This window comes from Schistocerca cancellata, chromosome 3 (genome assembly GCF_023864275.1).
Source record: "Schistocerca cancellata isolate TAMUIC-IGC-003103 chromosome 3, iqSchCanc2.1, whole genome shotgun sequence".
NCBI classification, from domain to species: domain Eukaryota; kingdom Metazoa; phylum Arthropoda; class Insecta; order Orthoptera; family Acrididae; genus Schistocerca; species Schistocerca cancellata.
This window is the reverse complement of record NC_064628.1, coordinates 216,747,183-216,761,014: the sequence shown is the minus strand read 5'-3', so window position 1 is coordinate 216,761,014 and position 13,832 is coordinate 216,747,183. Positions and strand designations below refer to the sequence as shown.

General features: G+C 43.1%; 1 long non-coding RNA gene across 1 annotated transcript in view; it reads left to right on the top strand.

Annotated features, from left to right (window-relative positions):
• The first annotated feature begins 8,754 nt into the window (after positions 1-8,754).
• LOC126174849 (uncharacterized) overlaps positions 8,755-13,832 on the top strand; it is a 596,705-nt gene continuing 591,627 nt past the window's right edge. Inside the window, exon 1 of the long non-coding RNA XR_007535493.1 lies at positions 8,755-9,086. This is a non-coding gene — a long non-coding RNA (uncharacterized LOC126174849). The remainder of the gene's footprint in view (positions 9,087-13,832) is intronic.

Sequence of the window (13,832 nt, the reverse complement as noted above, 5' to 3'; positions counted from 1 at the left end):
TGTGTGTGATGTCCTTAGGTTAGTTAGGTTTAAGTAGTTCTAAGTTCTAGGGGACTGATCACCTCAGATGTTAAGTCCCTTAGTGCTCAGAGCCATTTTGAACCATTTGCACAGACTGTATCTCCCCAGTTCTCTTACGTATAGAGGGACCGAGCAGTGCATGCCTCTTGGAATAAGAGTACGTTTCGCTGCGCTCGCCGTCTCCGCAGATCGCTAAAGGAGACAGTTAATGGTCCGATTATTATCTCAAAGATTGAAACCGGTAACCACGAATTAAATATTTTGCGATCAAGACTGATTACTTTATTAAATCTGAATTTAATTCAGTGTTTTCCAACCAACTTATCAAAAATCATTAATCTCGTTGTTGGACAATTTATCCCTTAACACGTTCCTACTGCACTTAAATGTGGTACACACATTTAGTATTTGTTCTGCACTTCATTTGACAGTAAATTAATTTTATACCGTTAAAACAATGTTATTAATAATCAGCTACTTTTCCATTCCCTGCAACGTGGAAACTATTACTCCTAGAGACGAAGTGAATACGATCTTTTTTTGTAGGAAACCTAGTGTAATTTAATTTTGTACAGAGAAACTTTTTCACAAGAAGCCACAGTCTTCGAGATATTCAAGAAAAACCCAATAAAGGTGACCTATACGTACCACCCACCCTCATGCTCACACCTCACAAGTCAGGGTTTTTAGTGTTAATCATAACACTCCCAGCTACAATTGACAAAAATTTGAGACTACACTGATCTTTTCCCCAGATTTTCCTTCATTGATTGGACTACATAAATAGTTACAACAGCAGCCACGAAAGAAAAAAATGGAGGTTTACGTTAATAGCTCGATGTTTTGCCCAGATTTGACGAGACAAGTAAACCGAGAATGTTATATACTTAAAGATTTAATTGGATAAGAGCGAAATCTAGTATTTATTAAAATAATGTATGTAAATATTTTATTACATTCAGAAAGCACAATTTTCGTGAAAGAAACATTTTTTCTGAAAATTTTAAAACAGCGTCAAATAAAAGGTTACATAGTACAAACTAGTACAGTTAGACTTTCTTTCTCTTTTTACATTTCTTACGAGACTCGTTTAATGTGCAGGAAGCACTAAAATTCTCCAACGAGAACTAATGTACAGAACGCTGTGCTACAAGCCTCACTAACCGAACAATGCTACATAGAACGAACGAAAGGAAACAGTATTCAATATTCATGGGCTTTTTGCGGGTATATTCGTTCATCGTTAATTAATGCCCTTTTTGAGAACAAAAAAGTAATGTAACGCTTGCACTTGCACATTTCAGATGATTCTCTCAAGATGAACGCTGGCTGGTCGAAACGGACTACGGCTTAATGAAATGGTCACGTGATTGTTTCGTGCAAAATAAAAAAATAATACAGTAATTTTACAAATAAACCAATCTTTCTTCCTTATTTCCTGACATAGAAGAAACTTTTCGATGAATAGGTCCGCGAAGATGCACAACTTACAGCGTTATTTTTGACGTTAAATGCGCTTACGTGGAACTTGTTGCCGATGGGTTAGAGAGAGAGAGAGAGAGAAATACGAGAACAATTTAGGCGGCACGTAAAATTCACAAAAGCAATTAAAGAGCGGATTTCAAAAGATGTAAGCACATCTCTTCCGACTTATCTCGCAGAGATGTTACGAAATCTTCACCATTAAAACCACCATCCGCTTGATGGCGCAAAGCAACCAGAACTTAAAATATATGTCTCGCAAATTACAAAAAGACATGGAAGATATACAGATATGGGCTCTGCCGAAGAAAACTGTGATAAAAGTCCAAATTCAGGGTATAGAAATCATTAAAAATGGAACAAGAGTGACATGGAAAACCATCATAAAAATCTGAAAATCAATATTGAATCAAAATTGACATTTAGAATCCACCGAACACATTCTAAAGAAAGGAAATTGCATTACTGTATCAAATATATCTGCTATTTAAGTCAGATACATCAACACCAAATTAAATATTTTTACAGTAGTTATTCTTCCAACGATCACGTGTCGCTCCCAGAAGATCGTCAGCCGCGAACGCAAACTTCAAGGTGATGCAAGTCATGCGGCATAATGTCTCATGCTTTGTAACTGATGCTGCCCATTAGCTACATAATGCCGTCATATGCAAGGTTAACTCGAGCTCTGGGAAATCGTTCATGGATGTTTTCTGACTATTTTGCTATAAGGGTCACATGTGGACTATCTGTGGAACAAGTTACGGAATGGAAAACTGTAAAATGGCTGTTGAGAGACAAACACGTTCATACGTGTTCTGTAACTCTGCTCCCAATGTATCTGCCGTATAACGTAGGAAAGGATTACGATAATCCACGGACTGAAAAACAGACGATGTAAGTGTACTCGTATGAAATAATGGCACAATACGGAAAATTTTGTGAAAGATGAAACACGACATAAAGCAGTGATTTTTAAAATAAATTCAAATTATTTGATTTAAATTCCTTAGAGTGAAACAGAACGTACTGTGTTAGTAGCTGCTGCAGAATGAACGTAGCTGAAGTGTAAATTTGTACTTATTCATAGTAAACATAATGTTCAAAATGGCTCTGAGCACTATGGGACTTAACATCCGACGTCATCAGTCCCCTAGAACTTAGAACTACTTAAACCTAATTAACCTAAGGACATCACACACATCCATGCCCGAGGCAGGATTCGAACCTGCGACCGTAGCGATCGCTCGGTTCCAGACTGAAGCGCCTAGAACCGCTCGGCCACAACGGACGGCGTCTGCTTGGTTGTCAGTGCTAACAGACAAGCAACACTGAGTGAAATAATCGCAGAAATCAATATGCTACGTACGACGAACGTATCCGTTAGGACATTGCGGCGAGATTTGGCGTTACTGTGTTACGGCAGCAGACGACCGACGCGAGTGCCTTCTCTAACAGCACGACATCGCCTGCAGCGCCTCTCCTGGGCTCGTAAACACATCGGTTAGATCCTAGGCGGATGGTAAACCGTGGCCTGGTCAGATGAGTCCCGATTTCAGGTGGTAAGAGCTGCTGGTACGGTTCGAGTGTCGCACAGACCCCTCGAAACCATTGACTCAGGTTATCAACAAGACACTATGAAAGCTGGTGGTGGCTCCATAATGGTGTGTGCTGTGTTTACATCGAATGGACTGGTCAAACTGAACCGATCTTTGACTGGAAATGGTTATGTTCAGCTACTGGGAAACCATTTGCTGCAATTCACGGACTTCGTGCCCCCAAACAACGATGTAATTTTTATGGATGACAATGTGCCATGTCATGGGACAAGTTGTTATAGACTGGCTTGAAGGACGTTCTGGACAACCCGAGCGTATGATTTGGCCACTCAGATCGCTCAATATAAATCCCATCGAACATTTATGGTACATAATTGAGCGGTCAGTTCCTACTCAAAATCCTGCACCGGCAACGCTTTCGAAAATTATGGACGGCTGTAGAGTCAGCATGGCTCAGTGTTTCTGCAGGGAACTTCCAACGGCTTGTTGAGACCTGCCACGTCGAATTGCTCTACTACGCTGGGCAAAAGGCGGCCCGACGTAATATTAGGAGGTATCCCATGACTTTTGTCACCTCATTGTGCAATGAAGACACCTAGAATTTGGCGAATAAAAGATTGTTGAAAGGCAAATTATGCAATTTTGCAAAACATATTACTTTTCTCCGTTATGAAGTGATGTAAAAGGCTGCTGCTATACACAGTCTAGTGCTATGTATTTGAATTCCAAATATTCGGCCGATGATCTGTTTTCAATTGCTCATTTTCTCACGGGACGTTTAGTGGTGCTGTCTCCGTATTATGAGCTGTAGACATAATTAATAATACGATTTTTAGGAACCGAGTTTATTTAGTAATGGCAGTGTGCTGCTTAAACTCCTCTCATTACGGATGCATGTGTGTGAATTTCACAGTTATCTGCTTTCTCTTACGCTGTGTACTACTTCATTATATTTTTCAGGAGTCGTTGTGAACAAGCGCTCCTTGCGTATCCGGTGTACAATTCATACATGTTTTAAAATTTAGAGTAGAAGCATAATGTAGTTAGGCGTTGTGTCCTAAATGTTTGCCTAATGAGAAGCTGATGGTCGAAATACATAGCGACGTCTTTATCAGCATCATCATGAATCGCGATCAGTTGTATGTTTGCGCAGAATGGGTGTCCTGTGTGTTATAAGTTTCACTTGTAGCGTGATATCGATTGAATCCTCTTCCCCAGCTATACGATCCGTCCCTTCCGCGACCTGTTACGTGTTGGCATACCATCCATTTCTTTCTCAAACCATATCCTGGATGCACTCTTTAAATGGATTATTTTAAGCATTCCCAACCGGGTTGATCTGCCATCAGTGAGTGTACTTGTTGGCGTATCACGTCTGTCGTTATCTAGGCTCATCTCGTTTCATCTACCGTAACTGCCAAGACTGGCTCTCCCTCCCCTTTGTGGTTTACTAACATGTTTGCTGTTCTTAGTGCTGGTTTGTGATCTGCACGTGGTATACGGAAGAAACGAACTTAGGTAGGGTGTTCGTCCGGACTCCAAAGGAAACTTTTTTCACATTACTGCTTTCTTGTTTCACAGTATTTTTCCATATCTTACTACCGATGTCTGTTGAGGGTTTGTTATCTGTGTTATTACACTACCAAGATTCTGAAACTGGCGCGTTTGTGCTAACTTTTTAGCCATCTAAGGTGAAGTTAAATACATGTTGCATTTTTAAAGAAGCCGCCTAGAGCTGAATACAGTACATTGTTTTACTCTTTGAACCGTATGTGTTTCAGTGTATTTGCGTATCTTCAGAGGTTTGTTTAGTTGCTGTCTTCGCTCAGATTCGCATCTGTGTCTTATCACTGGCGAGAGTATTGATGCTGCTGCTTGTTACCACCGGATGAGTATTTCTTGTATACAAAGACACCTAACTGATGATTGTGCAACGGCACAAAAATTGTCTCTGTGAAAGTTGAGCCGAACGGTACCAACAACTTATTTATTGGTCAGCAAAACGTTAATGGTGAGCTTCAAACCTCAGATTCTGTACCGAACTTCGTCGATTGATGAGTGATGACACTAGTTTTCTCGCTTAGTTTATAGTAAGAGTAGGAGATTTTTCGGATATTTTTCGATCCAACTCGTACTCGGCGTGTTCCATGTTCTGATAACATTCATTTTTTTCTCTAACAATATCCTGGATGTTCTCTTTATCGTTCATATCGTCCATTATTACTATATCCACAGAAAGTCAAAACTTGTAGACTCACTGTTGTAATGTATCAGATGACCATAGGGGAAAATGAAGGTTATTTCATGCGAATATATTTACATGAGAGCAATTCTAAGAGACAACACAATGATCCTACACCAAGGTCTTGATTTTGAAAATTTTCCTTATTTTTGTTAGCATACAGTTTAGGAGTAATTGAATATATTCATTTTGTCGCTTTGTGGTTGGTTCGTACTTAAAACATCACAAGTCTTGTCACCCGTGATGATTTTTTCCGGAAAAGAAACGTCCGCATTTTTCATTTGAGTCAAGCCGAGGCAGGCATCCTCACGTCGTTCGTTTTGTTCGGTAGTCAAAGTACGCGGGACAAACTTTCTCTTGAATGAGATTTTCACTCTGCAGCGGAGTGTGCGCTGATATGAAACTTCCTGGCAGATTAAAACTGTGTGCCCGACCGAGACTCGAACTCAGGACCTTTGCCTTTCGCGGGGAAGTCTCGGTCCGGCACACAGTTTTAATCAGCCAGGAAGTTTCAAACTTTCTCTTGTTCAAAACATTCTGGAGAATGCCCTGAACACTCGAATTAGCGACGTTCCGTTCGTTACTTCGTTGCGATTTGTGACACAACGACGATATCCACGACCGCTGCTTTACACTGCCGGCTAACAACCTACTGTTCGAACGCACATTTGTTGTTTACAGTTGTTAGCTCAAGCTACAACTGTAGTTACTGCACCGACGTCGCTTGTACACAAGGAATAAAATCAGTCGGAACTTCTTGGACGCACGGTGTATACTGTGACATAAACATGCTCAGGAGCAAAAAAGATAATACATAAATATAATTATGTATTATAGGTACAAAAGCATATTTTGTTAATTCCGAGGTTTTAAACGTTTACAAGAGCATGAAAAGAATTCATTTTCTTGCCTGTTGTAAACCGCCGCTAAATTTTTCTATACCATATTTTATTCAAAGGAAGTCACAATTTATAGGTTATGCACTAGTTAATTACAATTGCAAAGTAACCAGCGGTATGCCACGTACAAAATAGGTACAGAATGTTTTACGCCCAATATTAACAGTACCAGATTGGCGGGAACCGCGAATTGTTAACAAGTGCAATCATAAATTTTACTAAGGTTTGTTAATTTAAGGTTAATATATGTGAGTCTTGTGTTTTTGAATAGTAGTAATCTTTGGCTTCGGTAGAGCAAAAATATTGAAATCTTTAGTTTTTCTTGATGTTTCGGATCGTGGAAAAAAAAAGTGTGTAGTAGCAAGACCTGCCATGTTCGTATGACTGCGACCTGAGGCAGTTGTTAGCAAATTTTGACCCTTGATGTGAATTACGTTCCTTTGCAGGGTTTGAAGAAGTAGGTATGTGATAATTTTTATCGAGTAGAAATAAACCGTCGCCTTTCAGTATCTTGGAGGAAAGAAGAAGTAAGAGGAAAAAACTCCATCGCCAGCCATCAAGACTCGCTAACAAGCACATTACTCGAAAATAATAACAAATACTATGGAACTGAGCATATAGTTTTTGGATAGAACAGAAGTGGGCAGTAAAACAACTGTATGTTTAACTAACAATAAGTCCATTTTGACTGATTCAAAATGAAGAAGCAAGAATCTCCCATCAGCTGATGAACGTGTGTCCTTTTGACCCTGTGCGTGGATTTCTTTACAGACGAATGGAAAAACTGGTAGAAGTTGACCTCGGGGAAGATCAGTTTGGGTTCCGTAGAAATGTTGGAACACGTGAGGCAATATTGACCTTACGCCTTATCTTAGAAGATACATTAAGTAAAGGCAAACCTACTTTTCTAGCGTTTGTAGACTTAGAGAAAGCTTTTGACATTGTTGACTGGAATACTCTCTTTAAAATTCTAAAGGTGGCAGGGGTAAAATACAGGGATCGAAAGGTTATTTACAATTTGTACAGGAACCAGATGGCAGTTATAAGAGTCGAGGGGTATGAAAGGGAAGCAGTGGTTGGGAAGGGAGTGAGACAGGGTTGTAGCCTCGCCCCGATGTTATTCAATCTGTATATTGAGCAAGCAGTAAAGGAAACAAAAGAAAAATTCGGTGTGGGAATTAAAATCCATGGAGAAGAAATAAAAACTTTGAGGTTCGCCGATGACATTGTAATTCTGTCAGAGACAGCAAAGGACTTGGAAGAGCAGTTGAACGGAATGGGCGGTGTCTTGAAAGGAGGATATAATATGAACATCAACAAAAGCTAAACGAGGATAATGGAATGTAGTCGAATTAAGTCGAGTGATGCTGAGGGAATTCAATTAGGAAATGAGACGCTTAAAGTAGTAAATGAGTTTTGCTATTTGGGGAGCAAAATAACTGATGATGGTCGAAGTAGAGAGGATATAAAATGTAGACTGGCAATGGCAAGGAAAGCGTTTCTGAAGAGGAGGAATTTGTTAACATCAAGTATAGATTTAAGTGTCAGGAAGTCGTTTCTGAAAGTATTTGTATGGAGTGTAGCCATGTATGGAAGTGAAACATGGACGATAATTAGTTTAGACAAGAAGAGAGTAGAAGCTTTCGAAATGTGGTGCTACAGAAGAATGCTGAAGATTAGATGGGTAGATCACGTAACTAATGAGGAGGTATTGAATAGAACAGGGGAGAAGAGGAGTTTGTGGCACAACTTGACAAGAAGAAGGGACCGGTTGGTAGGGCATGTTCTGAGGCATCAAGGGATCACAAATTTGGCATTGGAGGGCAGCGTGGAGGGTAAAAATCATAGAGGGAGACCAAGAGATGAACACATTAAGCAGATTCAGAAGGGTGTCGGTTGCGGTAAGTACTGGGAGATGAAGAAGCTTGCACAGGATAGAGTAGCATGGAGAGCTGCATCAAGCCAGCCTCAGGACTGAAGACCACAACAACTTCACGTGGATTTTAAAACAGTATTTCTGTGACCAGACTCTTGCTTCCCTAAAGCATTTTTGCACTGTAAAATACAGACCTTAAGCTACACGAATAAATAGTAAAATGACTTTTAAAACAACAAAAATCAGACATTGACTTACGGTACTTCCTTTCTCCCCTTTGTCTTCACCTTTAATTCGCACTAACGCACGTATTCCAACAGCTTCACTCCATTGGTGTTACCCTGTCGGGAACTAGCCACTGGTAGTCTAGCACCGCTGAGAGGGAGGAGGACGCAACAGCTGAGGTCACACGCTGTCCTCGTGCAGCGAGAGTAGTTACCAATGCTGTGTCCCTGCTTCGTGCAATAACCTTTCGATCGCGGGTGAATGTCGTCAGGACAGGTAGTAGCGCGGCTGATGTCGGCGACTCCGGCTGTATTTACGTATGTAGGTCAGCCGCTAGTAGTATTGGGGTCGTGCGCCGCGCAGCGCCGCGGACGGCCCGTCGGGCGGGCGCGTGGTGGGAGCAGCGGTAGGGGAAGTCTCGGCTCGGCTCAGTCGGCTGCTGCCGTGCTGTGCGTGAGTGTGTGTGGTGCGGTGCGTAGCTGAGGCGTGTGCGTGCTCAGGCGACGCCACGGACTGCAAGCCGACACGTCCGCGTGGTGCCTCCGGACGTCGCAGTGGCCGTGTGATCGCCCAGGCTTTTGCCGGTCGTCGATAAAGGTTGCTTCCTGCAAGAATCCAGGCGAGGGCAACGAACAGTTCCAAGGTCCATCGGCGATTGTTGCGTGTGTATGTGTGTGTGTCAGTTTGTGTGAACATAACAGTCTTGGCATTACCGTCTGCTTCGATCCTGCCGCTGCTGGAGACTTCTTGCTGGAGGAAAAGCGTCGATTTCTCCGGATTACGTAAGCCGCATTTTTGCACATGTGTTCCTTCGCCGTTCAATAGCAGTCTACGGCTGGAGTAGAGATAGAGGTGTTATTTTTACAGCTGCAGATCGCGGAGCTTGGTCAGCTCAGTATCTTTGTATTCTTGTGCCTACTTTATAGAATTTCCATATGCATTTTGCACCGGAAGATATCAGCAGTTTAAGACGTCAGCAGTTAAAGACGTCGGCATCAAACTTGTGGGCTGCCAGTATTTTACAAGTGCTCAAAATGGTACGAACATCATTTTGAAATACATGAATTAACTCCAGAGATTCCTAAGCTGTTTGTTAAATGTTGAATATAATCTCGGCAGTGCTTATTTGCCGCAAAATAAGTTCTTTGCGAGAGAGCAGACATCAATGTTAAAGGCGTAGTGGGTTCACTGTTGCAAAGTTACTCCCATTATACTTACAAAAACATTTATTTTTCTATGTTCCGAGACTTTGGCTAATATGAAGTGAGAGATTACTGCCGTTGAGCGTCGGTGTCAACTTGTTAGACGCCTTGAGCGCTGGATCGTTCTCAAAACAAGGGATGGTAGAGGTTGCCTGTGAAAAAACTTACCGCAAGTTACCCTTTGCAGTATTAACAGTAGTGGTGTTGTAAAGGAGACGCGTGTTTTTGAAGCATAACCAACTGGTATAACAGTTTTAAAGTAGATACAGATACAGCCATTGTCGTGTGCTGCATTTTAAGTTTCATACATTTTGCTTGCCTCGAGAGTAACAAATACTCGAGTGCCGCATTCGAAGATCGCGCGACAGCTAGTGTGTAGGTCGTTGACGCACGCGCCGGGCTGTTTCGTGTTTTCCGTTGTGCAGACGCCGAAGCTATTAGTGACGCAACCCGGCGCTGACATCTGATGTGGAAGGAACCGGGTAAGGATTAGACAGGTTATCACAAATTTGGTGGTGAAGAAACTAATAAATGGCGGTCATTGATGGTATTCAGAGTATGCGAATCATTGCTTCGACAATGTCTTTCGGTTATCAGTCGTTCGCTTCTTGACTGTGCCCACCATTTCATTTCCGACCCAGCACCCTTCCATTTCGATTTGTTTAGTTCAGTAAACAACGGTAATAGTGTTTTGTGTATATGGCTCGACAGCTCCTATTAAGTCTTGTCTTAGCTTTTTAAAAAAAAAAAAAATGGCTCTGAGCACTATGAGACTTAACTTCTGAGGTCATCAGTCCCCTAGAACTTAGAACTACTTAAACCTAACTAACCTAATGACATCACAAACATCCATGCCCGAGGCAGGATTCGAACCTGCGACCGTAGCGGTCGCGCGGCTCCAGACTGTAGCGCCTAGAACCGCTCGGCCACTCCGGCCGGCTTAGCTTTTTTTTTTTTTTTTTTTTTTTTTTTTTTTTTTTTTTTTTTTTTTTTTTTTCTACTCAGTTTGACCTCTATGTCAGTGGCATGAGATCATTAAACCATCGAACGTATCAAAAGTTTATCAAAGGAAAATAAACTAAACTCCGTCCGAATAGGCTTTGGAAGGCCCAACAGTACCGACCGGCCGCCGTGTCATCCTCACGACAGGCGTCACAGGATGCGTATGTGAGGGGCATGTGGTCAGCACACCGCTCTCCCGGCCGTATGTCTGTTTACGAGACCGAAGCCGCTGCTTCTCAATCAAGTAGATCCTCAGTTTGCCTCACAAGGGCTGAGTGCACCCCGCTTGCCAACAGCGCTCGGCAGACCGGATGGTCAGCGCTTTACTTCGGTGATCTGACGGGAACCTACTTCGGTAGTCTCCGATGTTGCTACTGCGGCAAGGCCGTTGGCTATCAAAGGACAATAGTTCAGTAATATAACGTGGAATTCCAAAATAAAAGTTATAAAAGAGCCCAAGGTCTTATTTAATTTTGAAAATAGCCTGTTAAAAAAAAAGGATGATGTCGACCATGGGCGATTCTGTGATTCACTTGCCAATGCAATAAAACAAATCTGCTTCCTATGTACATAAGTTTCTTGTGTTCAGCGTGTTTTGTGACTTCAACTACTCTGACAGCCAACCAGACCTAAAATATTCTCTGGTTATCCGTTTCCGTTAGTTACATACCCCACACAAAAAATTGCGCGGCTTTGAAATTCTGAAGAGACTAAATAAAGTTATTATTTTCCCGGGGAATGAATTGGGATTGAAAACTTGACTGTTGCCACTGACACAACGAAACGGTTTTAAAAGCCTTTCGCAAAAATATATTGCTTGCTTCTGTGTTTTGACAGCACACACATAAATTCGTTTTAGCTTTGCGTAATGTAAGCTTCTGTTATTATAGGGCCGGCCGGAGTGGCCGAGCGGTTAAAGGCGCTACAGTCTGGAACCGCACGACCGCTAAGGTCGCAGGTTCGAATCTTGCCTCGGGCATGGATGTGTGTGGTGTGCTTAGGTTAGTTAGGTTTAAGCAGTTCTAAGTTCTTGGGGACTTATGACCACAGCAGTTGAGTCCCATAGTGCTCAGAGCCATTTGAACCATTTTTTTGTTGTTGTTATTATAGGCACATTCATAAGGTTAGGTACACATTTTGTAAATTAGCAGTAAGGCGACGCCAGTGAAGGATACTAATTTCGTGAAATAAAGGTCTAAACGATCTTCGTTATTTAACACTACATATAGCCCAAGCGGCATGCTTTTGCGTTAAAAATAATGTTTCAGCATGAGCTGAGCTGCCCTAGGAGTTACATGATAACAAGGAAAGAAAACGTGTGAAGTGAAAAATTTTTATTGTTTCTGTGTGTCTGACATTGGGCAGTATCCTAACCGTAGTCTATGACTTCCACGAGACCTTGCAATCTACTCTGTCCCAGAAAGCAGGTGACTCGTTTTACGTTAATGATGCCACCATTATAAGATTGTAAAACTATTAGCATCCCTGCGAACGGATAAACACTGGTCGCTTGTATGACTACTTCTCTCACCCCGCACGTAGCGGTATAGCTTCCCGTGTCATTAAAAGCGACAAAACTGTGCGTTACCAGTTTACGAATTGGTGTGCTTATATCGAAGAAAGTGCCGAAGCTGTGTTGGCAGATCTGAAGGGATCACGTTGCGTGGCAGCGGTTGGTTACAACCAAGCAAGGCCCAACTGTACCGACGGGGTCGCCGTGTCTTACTCAGCCCGTAGGCGTTACCGGGTGCCCATGCAATGGGGCCTGTGGCCAGCAAGCCGCTCTCCCGGTCGTTGTCAGTTTTCGTAACCGGTGTTGCTACTTCTCAATCAAGTAGCTCCTCAATTGGCCTCACAAGGGTTGAGTGCATCCCAATTGCCAACAGCATTCGGCAGCCCGGACGGTGAGCCATCAAAGTGCAAGCCTAGCCCGACAGCACTAACTTCGGTGATCCGACGGCGACCGGTGTTACTACTACGGCAAGGCCGTTGGCGCTGGTTACGAGTTGTCATTGAGAAAGCGGTGGGCAGAAGACGTGTCTCGTAGTGGCGTGTTGAAGAAACTGTCAGATGCTGACGGCAATATAGTGATGAAATGCCCAGTGTACTGGGAAGAACAGCTGTCGTAGTCACGAAAATTGACAAAGAAAAATAAATTTGTGGCCCATATATATATATATATATAGCCGAAACGACAAGGCATAATCGTGTGACATATACGTAAACTACAGACGAGGTTCAAATGGTTCAAATGGCTCTGAGCACTATGGGACTTTACTTCTGAGGTCATCAGTGCCCTAGAACTTAGAACTACTTAAACCTAACTAACCTAAGAACATCACAAACATCCAAGCCCAAGGCAGCATTCGAACCTGCGACCGTAGCGGTCGCGCGGTTCCAGACTGTAGCGCCTAGAACCGCTCGGGCACTTCGGTCGACAATAGAGGAGGACTGTTCATTCGGTAAGTATAGCCGAGCTTCTTATAATTTCACATTCAGACTCACAACCAAGCTACCACCTTGCCACTTAACGTAGACCTCGCGCGATGTTTCTTATCAGTCTATTTAATGCGGAATTGACCTGTAGGTGTCACGAGAGGTGGACCCAGCAATGTAAAAGGAGGCGGGGAGTATTTAGTTGTCAGTACAGAAGCCGTAACAGCAAACTAGATGTCAGGAGGGCGCAGTGACTACAAATGTGGACTAGTCGTTGGATGTCACCTGAGTAACAGATGCATCAGGAACATTCCAAACCTTCTAAAGCTGCCTAAATCGACTGTTGGTGATGTGCTTGTGAAGTGGAAACGCTAAGGAACAACCACAGCTAAACCAAGACCAGGCTGACTTAATGTATTGTATTGTATTGGATGTTAACCGGGGACCTAGAAACGACGGAGAGGCTCCGTCCCCGCCGCAACCGCAGTGGTCCACAACCCCACGACGACTACCGCAGTCCACTTCACCCCTCCGCCGCCCCACACCGAACCCAGGGTTATTGTGCGGTTCGGCCACCGGTGGACACCCCAGGGAACGTCTCACACCAGACGAGTATAACCCCTGTGTTTGCGTTGTAGAGTAATGGTGGTGTACGCGTACGTGGAGAACTTGTTTGCGCAGCAATCGCCGACATAGTGCAACTGAGGCGGAATAAAGGGAACCAGCCCTTATTCGCCGAGGCAGATGGAAAACCGCCTAAAAACCATCCACAGACTGGCCGGTTCACCGGACCTCGACACAAATCCGCCGGGCGGATTCGTGCCGGGGACCAGGCGCTCCTTCCCGTCCGGAAAGCCGTGCGTTAGACCGTACGGCCAACCGGGTTGG